Source organism: Peromyscus leucopus, chromosome 8b (assembly GCF_004664715.2).
Source record: "Peromyscus leucopus breed LL Stock chromosome 8b, UCI_PerLeu_2.1, whole genome shotgun sequence".
Lineage (NCBI taxonomy): Eukaryota > Metazoa > Chordata > Mammalia > Rodentia > Cricetidae > Peromyscus > Peromyscus leucopus.
Genome location: NC_051086.1, coordinates 862,546 through 872,488, shown reverse-complemented (window position 1 = coordinate 872,488; position 9,943 = coordinate 862,546). Strand labels below are relative to the sequence as shown.

The 9,943-nt window shown below is 44.7% G+C and overlaps 1 protein-coding gene across 2 annotated transcripts in view; it reads left to right on the top strand.

The window, feature by feature from the left end:
- The first annotated feature begins 493 nt into the window (after positions 1 to 493).
- The window catches only part of Hmox2 (heme oxygenase 2), a 29,470-nt gene continuing 20,020 nt past the window's right edge, over positions 494 to 9,943 (top strand). Inside the window, exons 1-2 of one of the 2 annotated variants that reach the window (XM_037201241.1) lie at positions 518 to 599; positions 2,541 to 2,598. The gene's annotated coding sequence lies outside the window, so the exon portion shown is untranslated. Of the gene's footprint in view, positions 600 to 2,540; positions 2,599 to 9,943 lie in introns of both variants that reach the window. The other variant, XM_028894880.2, reaches the window with a different exon arrangement.

Sequence of the window (9,943 nt, the reverse complement as noted above, 5' to 3'; positions counted from 1 at the left end):
GGTACATGTCCAGATGACCGCTTGGCTCCTACATCCCTGAGGATATAAGAGGTTTAAGCAAGAAAACTACGCCACTGTAAAACGTTCTTTCTTCTTTCTTTCTCTCTGTTTTTGGGGGTTCTGTTTGGTTGTTTTTTGTTTGTTTGTTTGTTTTGCGGTGTTAGAATCCAATAATCCTTTCCCAAGAAGTTACATCCCCCAATATTGTTTTTTGTTTTTTTTTTGTTTTTTTTTTACAAACTCTCACACTGTATCTCAGATTGCCCTTAAACTCAGGGCAATCCTCCTGCCTGAGAACCCCCTCTCTGCCGCCGAGTGCTGGGATTCCAGGCTGGAGCCACCATTCTCAACCAACACACAGTTGGCTTTTGTTGACCCACTTCCTCGGCTGAACGCGCATCGCGGAACCGGCGCGGAAGGCAGTACCAGCGTAGCCACGTGCCTCCCGCAAGCCGCGTGCCGCGTGGGGGCGTGGCCTGTCAGTCCCCGCCCCTCGCTGCGTGCGCACGTCGCGTCGTCCTCGCGCCCGCCCGCTCAGCTACCGCGGCGCAGAGGGAATCACTGACGCGGAGACTGACGGACCTGCGGTGCGGCTGAGGGTGAGTGGCCCGCGCAGGTCCCGGCCTTCCCCGCCCGAGTCCTCGCTTGGCGGAAGCCTTCCTCCAGAGCTCTGCTCGGCTGGCCCGCCGCGACTCGGCCGCCAGCCCGAGGGGACATCCGGCCGGAGGGCGGCCGGAAGCGAGCTGAGGCCGGGGAGCGGGAGACCGGGGAGACCGGGGGTCGCGGAGCGGGCACCGAGCGGGCCTCGAGCGTCAGCAGAGCCCGAAACCGCAGACGCCGCGCTCCGGACGACCTTTGAACTCCAGACCCAAGCGTCCTCTGGTGCCCCTGTGTGGCACAGCCCCTCCCTGCGTCCCCATTGCTCTTGACGAGGTGACTCCGGGGTCGAAGTTAGTGCAGCTCAGCTCTGGAGCCCACCCGAGGTCCGGAGGGGTCTCGGGCATCATGACGGCCTTCTTGGTCCGCCCTCCAGTGACTCCCCTCGGTGGGAAGTCACTTTAGACTCACTGTGGGGACTTCATGAGTGACCTCTGGTGCAGAGTGCAAGACTGGGAGGACTCAGCCTAGATGCAGCCAGTTGGTCTGGACCGGGAGGTCGCCTGTCACCTCCAGGCACAGGGCTCTAGGTGACTTAATTACCCTGTAAAAACCGCCAGGACCGCCTTACACAGTGTTTGCACAAGGGCTGTCTGTGTCGTGCCATTTAAATTGGTTCTGAAGACCGGTTGTTGTGGCCTGTGGCTCTTCATCCTTTACCGTGTTCTCTTGCTTGGCGCCACAAACCCAACAGAGGGAGTGTGACCGAGAGACTGCTTGCTCTGGAACCCTTTCTCAACCCTTCTGTTTCCCACCTTTAAAATGAGATCATTTAGAGACTCGGGTGGTAAATCGACTAGCATCCCACAGGCAGGGTCTGGCACGGATGATCTTAAATCTGCTGGCCTGCCTGGACGCCCTGCCCTCTTTCAGAAATGGATTGGAGATTAGAAAGTTATGTTGTTCAAGAGGTCAAACTGGCCTTAAGTAGTCCCGTCATGCAGAAGGAAATAACCCTGTTACTGGTTTTGTGCTTTTCTACTTTTGGTGTGGTGCTGTTTATAAAAATTATTATACACATTATCATATAATGTATAATAATTATTATTAATAAAAATATTTATGAGCACATATTTTACCACTGAACCCTCAGCCCTGCCCAGTGTTTTGTGTTTTGAGAAATGGCTTCTTGCTATGTCTGTGCTGGCTGAATTTGAGATCCTTCTGCCTCTGTCTCCTAAGTGCCCTGGCCTAAACCATCTTTCTTTTCCTTTGGGACAGGGTCTCTCAAAATTATTTAGCCCTGACTGTCCTCAAACTGGTTGTGTAGACAGGCTTCAGCTCACAGAGATCCTACTGCCTCTGACTCCCCAGTGCTGTGATTAAAGGCATGTACCATCATGCTGGAGCTAACGGTATGTTTTGATTACAGCATTTGTTAATGCTTTTATTTTCTTCTGGGAGTGAAAAGTGTTTATTCAGAACATTTTCCAGAAACATTACAAGATGTAATCTTTGTTTGCTAGGGGTTCCCAGTTGAGTAGGACATTTATCAGTTCACTTGATACAATTGGTAAACATTGTCTAATACAATGCCTCAGCCAGAACACTGATTAGGGTTTAAGAATCTGTGAGCCTTGGAAAGTTGCATGCTCATTGGATGACCTGATACTGCTGGGGACATGTAGAGGAAATCCTGTGATTTCTCCATAGTTAGACTTGAGTTCCTTTTTTTCTTTGCTCAGGGAGGCCAGTTTAGATGCTGTTGAGTCACCCGAGTCAGGAAGATGAGTACTCTAGAAATGACAAGGCCATTGAGCTACAGAAGGTCAAATGTTAACTTCCTTTAACTTACACAAATCTGTTGAAACTTGCAGACTCAGACAGTTGGGCCTACCTTGATTTGTAAAAATTTCCTTTAACAGCTGACTCTTTCTCTACAGGACATCTGGGCTTTGCATCAGGATTGCACCAAAAACTGGAATATCACCCTTCCAGAAGGCAGGTCTTTTAGAAACTGGAATTGTATAATTCAGAGTAAAATTTGTAATTCAGCTTGTCACTTATTAGAATAACAATATAAAACCCCCAAATGTTTCTCTTTATATCTTACTGTCCATAGTTAAGTAAAAAGTTACTTAAACAGGGGCAGTGGTGGTGCACACTTTTAATCGGGAGGCAGAGCCAGGCGGATCTCTGTGAATTCGAGGCCAGCCTGGTCTACAAAGTGAGTTCCAGGACAGGCTCCAAAGTTACACAGAGAAACCCTATCTTGCAAAAGCAAAAAAAAAAAAAAAAAAAAAGTTACTTAAATGTATTTCCTTTTTGGGGGGGCTGGGGAACAACCAGTGGGAATTTTGAGGCTGGTACAAGATATGCTGCTGTAATCCCAGCATTTGGAAGAGTTCAAGGTCATCCTTGGCTACCTAGTGGGTTTGAGACTAGCCTGAGCTACTTCAGGGCTTATCTAAAAGAAAATAGAAAAAAATGGCAAAAATAGGATAAAGGCTTTAAAGTTTTTGTTGTAATCTGAATAATTTCTCATTTTTATAGGTGGAGATCATGTTATCAGTTCTTTTTTTTTTTTTTGGTTTTTCGAGACAGGGTTTCTCTGTTTAGCTTTGCGCCTTTTCTGGAACTCACTTGGTAGCCCAGGCTGGCCTCAAACTCACAGAGATCCGCTGCCTCTGCCTCCCGAGTGCTGGGATTAAAGGCATGCGCCACCACCGCCCGGCTAGAATATGTTTTTGATACTGTTGTCTGTGGCTGCCAGCATGTGTCGAGTGTTACACCCTGTTGTGTTATCTTTTTACTTTCAGTTCTTATTTTTAAATTATTTTTTATTTTATGTGTGTTGATGTTTTGCCTGGATGTATGTCTGGGTGAGGGTTTCAGATCCCCTGGAACTGGAGTTACAGATAGACAGTTGTGAGCTGCCATGTGGGTTCTGGGAATTGAGCCCATGTCCTCTGGAAGAGCAGCCAGTGCCTTTCTCTGAGCCTCTCTCCAGCCCCCTTATTATCAATTCTTGAAAACAGAGATTTTCTTACTTGTTAAAAAATTACACATGTGCATGAGGGTTTATGTGCTTTTTGGCTTGTGGGAGTTGATTCTCCTGCTGTAATTTCTAGCAGTCACGCTTAGGTGGTTAAGCTTGCACTTTACCAGATGAGCCATCTTGCTACCCAAGAAAGAGGTTTTTTGTTTTGTTTTGTTTTGTTTTAAGATTTATTTATTTATTTTATGTATATGAGTGGTCTATCTACATGTATGCATTTATGCCAGATGAGGGCATCAGATCCCATCATAGATGGTTGTGAGCCACCGTGTGGGTGCTGGGAATTGAACTCAAGACCTCTGAAAGAGCAGCCAGTGTTCTTAACTGATGAGCCATCTCTCCAGCTCCTGAAAGAGATTTTTTTAAATTGGTTGTTTTGTTTGTTTAAGTTTTAAAAATTGAGAGGAAGGAGGGAGAAGGAGGAGAGTTGTGGAGGTCAGAGGGCACCATGTGGGAATTGGTTCTCTCTTTACACCATGGTGGGTCCCAGGGATCAAACTGAGGTTGTCAGACTTGGTGGCAAATACCTTTACCCGCTGCACTCTCACTGGCCCTGTTTTGCTTTCTTTTGAGACACGAGTCTCTGTAGCCCATGCTGGACTTGAGCTGGAGATCCTCTTGCTTCAGCCTTTGGAGTGCTGGGATTCAGGGGTTTGCCATAATACCCAGTTAAAACATGTACTGCCTTTTTACTCTTAAAAAAAAGTTAGATTATTTTTACTTTATAAATATTTTGCTTGAATGCAAGTATGTGCACCACATATGTGCCTAGCATTTTCAAGTCCCTTGGATCTAGAATTATGGATGGCTGTAAGCCACCGTGTGGATGCTGGGAACTAAACCTGGGTCGTCTTCAAGAGCAGCAAGTGCTTTTAACCACTGAGCCATCTCTCCAGCTCCTATTCTTTTTTTTTACTTTTTATTTTTTAAGATAGTCTCAACTGGCTAGTCTGGAACTCCATATAGCAGTGCCTCAAATTTGTAGGGATCTTCTTTCCTTTGCCTCCTAAGTATTGGGATAAATGTTTTCTTTCTTTTTTGAGACAGGGTTTCCCTTACTATGTATGCATTCCTGATTAGCCTGAACTCACAGAGATCTGCCCCTTCTGCCTCTCCAGTGCTTGGTTAATGTGTGTACTACCACACCTAGCCTAAGCTTTAATTTTTATTAAAAAAAGGGGCTTTAATACTTGATGAGTCTTTCTTTTTCCTTTTAAAGATTTACTTACTTATTATGTACAGTGTTCTGTCTGCATGTATGCCTGCAGACCAGAAGAGGGCACCGTATCTCATTACCGATGGTTGTGAGCCACCATGTGGGTGCTGGGAATTGAACTCAGGACCTCTGGAAGAGCAGCCAGTGCTCTCAACCTCTGAGCCATCTCCCCAGCCCTGCTTGATGAGTCTTACAGTCTGTGGAGCTGTAAATGCTGTGATTGATCTAAGATGGGAGTTACTAAAATCATCTGTTTGGGTAAATCTGAAATTGGGACTGGGAATTAGTGGTTTTTAGAATGTGATTCTTTTTTTTAATTTTTTATCTCCCTCTCCCCCCAACCCCGGAGCTGAGGATCCAACCCAGGGCCTTCCGCTTGCTAGGCAAGTGCTCTACCACTGAGCTAAATCCCCAACCCTTAGAATGTGATTCTTTTTTTAAAGATTTATTTATTAGGTATACAGTGTTCTGCCTGCATGTGTCCCTGCAGGCCAGAAGAGGGCACTAGATCTCATTACAGATGGTTGTGAGCCACTATGTGTTGCTGGGAATTGAACTCAGGACCTCTGGAAGAGCAGCCAGTGCTCTTAACCGCTGAGCTATCTCTCCAGCCCCAGAATGTGATTCTTGATTAGTCCTCTGGAATAAACCACAGGCCGAGTAGAGAAGGGAATGAACTGGAAGATTTATAGAGGTAAGTTAATGGGCTACATGAGCAAAGTAACAGCAGAAGAGGAACGAAAAGGATGGTTGTTGTCGGTTTGTGTGCAAGAAGCCAACCAAGCAGATGTTACCTTCTTTCTGCCTAGGGGGAAAATTAATTTTTTGTCACATGAATGGATTTGTTTCCCTCCCAAGAGTATCATGAGCCTAATTATTGACATAGTTCTTAGTAACTTGAAAAGGGCATTAGGGAAGAACAGCACAATGAGGCTGCTGCCTTGCCCCTAGCTTGTTTGAATACTCCCAGCTTCTGCTTTTCTTCTTGAGATTTATTTAGTTTAGGACACTGGTTGTACTGTAGTTCATATTCACTCCCACATTTACCTGAGATCCCAAAGTACTTTTTTCTATTTTTGTTTTTTTAAGACAGATAGGTACTATGTAGGTTCAGACTCACTTTGAATTCATATTGACACTCCTTCTGAGCAGTTTGTATGTGGGGGTTACAGGCATGTGTCCAATGCTTGACTTTTTTTTTTTTTTTTTTTTTGGTTTTTCGAGACAGGGTTTCTCTGTGTAGCTTTGCACCTTTCCTGGAACTCACTTAGTAGCCCAGGCTGGCCTCAAACTCACAGAGATCCGCTGCCTCTGCCTCCCGAGTGCTGGGATTAAAGGCATGCGCCACCACCGCCCGGCTAGAATATGTTTTTGATACTGTTGTCTGTGGCTGCCAGCATGTGTCGAGTGTTACACCCTGTTGTGTTATCTTTTTACTTTTCCTGTCACCCTGATTTGAAAGCTATTTGAAATCCAGAACAAGATCTTAGTCCTCTTTTCTAGTTATAGAGCCCAGAGCATGATATTTGTTGACAGTGTATAATGTTGTCACTTGCCCAAATAGCGTGATTCCCTTTATAAATCCTTCATCTGCTGGTTTCTTTAGCAAAACTGATGTGTCCTGCTGAGCCATTGCTATAGCCCCTCTTAAATTTTTTTTTTTTAATTTTTAAAATTAATTTTTTTTTATGTAGAACCTTGTTATATAGCTCTGGCTGTATTGTATATAGTCCAAGGTGGTCTCAAACTTGCAGCGGTCCTACTTTAGCCTTTCAAATGCTGGCATCACAGGTGTGTTCCCTTCCCCATGCGCACCTTATTATCATTATTTTATTTTGACACAGCTTCTCACTAAATTATCAAGACTGGCTTTGAACTTCCTGTATAGCTCAGGTAGGCCTTGAACTTTCCTTACCACTGCCTCCTGAGTAGCTGGGATTACAGGCCTGTGCCACCAGGCTTAATGTTCACACCCTTTTTTTTTTCTTTTTCCTTTGCTTTTTCTTTTTATCTTTCTCTCTGTCTCTGTCTCTCTTTTCTTTTTGGTTTTTTTGAGACAGGATTTCTCTATGTAGCTCTGGCTGTCCTGGAACTCGCTCTGCAGACCAGGCTGGCCTCAAACTCACAGAGATTCACCTACCTCCGCCTCTCAGGTGCTGGAATCGAAGGCATGGGCTACCACAGCTGGATGCTCTTTTTCTTTTTATTCCTTGTGATTGTAGGGGTTGAATCCAGGGCCTTATGTATGTTAGGCAAGCACTCACTGCTGAGCTACATTCTCTGCCTTCTCTGCTTTTACCGTCAGAAGGCCAGGGTTGAACCAGTCTTGTCTTTGCCTAATAATAGCAAGTATTCCATAGGAAGCAAAGTACCTGAAACCCCTCCGTTCTTCTGTTATACACGTATGCATTTATTATCTTCACTAAAATTCTGAAATGTTATATTTTCCTTGCTCTGATGACTTTCTGGTTTTTTGTTTGTTTGTTTGTTTGTTTTGTTTTGCTTTTTGAAACAGGGTTTCTCTGTGTAGCACTGGCTGTCCTGGAACTCACTCTGTAGACCAGGCTGGTCTCAGATCCACCTGCCTCTGACTTTCAAGTGCTGGGATTTAAAGGCATGCACCACCATGCCAGCTGTTTTAAATTTGTTTTTGTTTTTAATTTGGTTGAGTGTTTTGCCTGCATGAATATATACATGCTTAGAGGCCAGAAGAAGGCTTCAGTTCTCCTGGAACTGGAGTTACAGGTGGTTGTGAACCACCATGTGGGCACTGGAAATCAAACCTGGATCCTCTGGAACAGCCAGTGCTCTTAACCACTGAGCCATTTCTTCATCCCCTTACATTGACCTATTTAAAGGTTATAATAATTATTTAAAAAGATGTACATGGGACTGAGGAGGGGATGCCAGGAAAGTCTGATTTCTGATTCCTAGCATGTATGTAAAAAGTTAATATAAGGGTTGGAGAGATGGATCAGAAGTTAAAGAGAACCTACTGCTCTTGGAAAGGACTGGAGTTAGGTTCCTAGCACACATAATGGGTGGCTCACAGCTCCCTGTAACTTGTGCTCCACAGGATCTTTTGGCCTCCACAGATACCTGCATGCTTGTACACATACACACAGATATACAGACACACATCTTTTTTTTTCTGATTTTTATTTAATTTTATTTTATGTGCACTGGTGTTTTGTCTACATTCATGTCTGTGTGAGAGTGTTGGATCCTCTGGAATTGTAGTTACAGACAGTTGTGAACTGCCATGCAGGTGCTGGGAATTGAACCCCAGTCCTCTGGAAGAGCAGTCAGTGCTCTTAACCGCTGAGCTATCTCTCTAGCCCCCCCCCCCATCTCTTAAAAAAATAAAAATAAAAAGCTCACATGGCAGCACACATCTATAATCCCAGTGCTGGAGAGGTGGAGGTAGGCAGATTGCTGGAGTTTGCTGGCCAGCCATCCAGTCTGGCCAAATCCGTGAGTTCCAGGCTGAGTGAGAGACCCTGTCTCAAAAAAAAAAAAAAAAAAAAAAAAAAAAAAATGAGGTGGAGAAGCAGTTGAGGAAGAAGACACCTTATACCAGCCTCTGGCCTACACATGTCCATACACTTATACATACACCTGCATGCACGTGTAAACACATAAAAGAATGTGGGTGAACAACTAGATGAATGCATAGCATGTAGGCAGTGACTTTGAGTGTCCGTGTGAAAGGATGAGCGGTGCTGGTTGGTCGACTATGGAAAGTCACGGGCCATGGCTACCAGAGTTAGAATGGGCTTCATTAGAAATAAGAGGGGGTAGGAGGGAGAAGCCAGGCCTAGCAGAGGGAACAGAGCAGGAACAGATAGAGGAAACACAGGAAGAGAAGTGGGGGGGGGGTCCGAATCTGACTTTTTAAGGCGGTACATAGTCGCCCGCTGATGACGTAAGGCACCAGACAAGACCCCGAGCTGCACATATACAGAATCATAACACCGTGTCCTCTCTGAAATTTCAGCTTCCCTCTCACTCCCCAGACAAGGTTTCTCTGTGTAGCTCTGGTTGTTCTGGAACTTGCTCTGTAGACCAGACTTCTGCCTTCTGAGTGCTGAGATTAAAGGTGTGTACCACCACCACCACCACCACCACCACCACCACCACCACCACCACCACCACCACCACCACCCAGCTACAATTTACTCTTTCTAGTAGCTATTCTGCCCATTCTCTTTGAATTTTTCTGTATACATGATTGATTATACCAGTAACCATTGTCATATCATTTCAGCTTTACCTCATCTTTTCTCTCTAGAGAGGTCTGGGATTAGGACTGAAGTGTCCACTTTAATCCAGTGATTATTTTCACTAGAAAGTTCTGAAGCTATCCAGGAGCACAGGTAGACAGGCACTGCCTTGGAATAAAAGCCTTGGAATAAAAGATGCTCCTCCTATCTGGGAAACTCCAAGGGATTTAGGAGCCGTGTGACAAACTGGTCAAAACCAAAGTATCAGAACCATGGTGGGTTTTTTTGTTTTATTTGTTTGTTTGTTTGGTTGGTTTTTGGTTTTGGTTTTGGTTATTTTGTAAAGAGATCCTCTTGGAGGCAAGAAAATCACACCACTGCTGATGGATCAGGGCCACAGAACAGACTCAGGAGCTGAACTGCCACGCTGAGCCAGAGAATTTGAGCTTTTAAGCATGAAAGCTACAAACATCTGTGCCAAGTTACTGTTATAGTTTCCACAAATCAGGATTCAAAGATTGCCCTATGTATTCCATCATTGTCAACCAACATAGAATGTAAGCTTCAGTCCAACCAATTAGATTCATTTGTTCTTTTTGTTGTTAGGAACAGCCATAATGTTATGAGAGAACTAAAGATGCATAACAGAGTATTCCTATTGTTTAAGGAGGAGGTGGGTCAGCTAGCTATTGGAAGTTCTCCAGCTCTCTTGAGGGCTTGGGAACGTGAACTTTGTTTCACCCTACAGATAAAATGGAGTCTGGAGTCAAAATGGCAATATTTAGGCCAAGGGACCTTCATCTGATTCTCAACACAATGAAAAATGGCAGATGGTTATTTTTGGCAAAT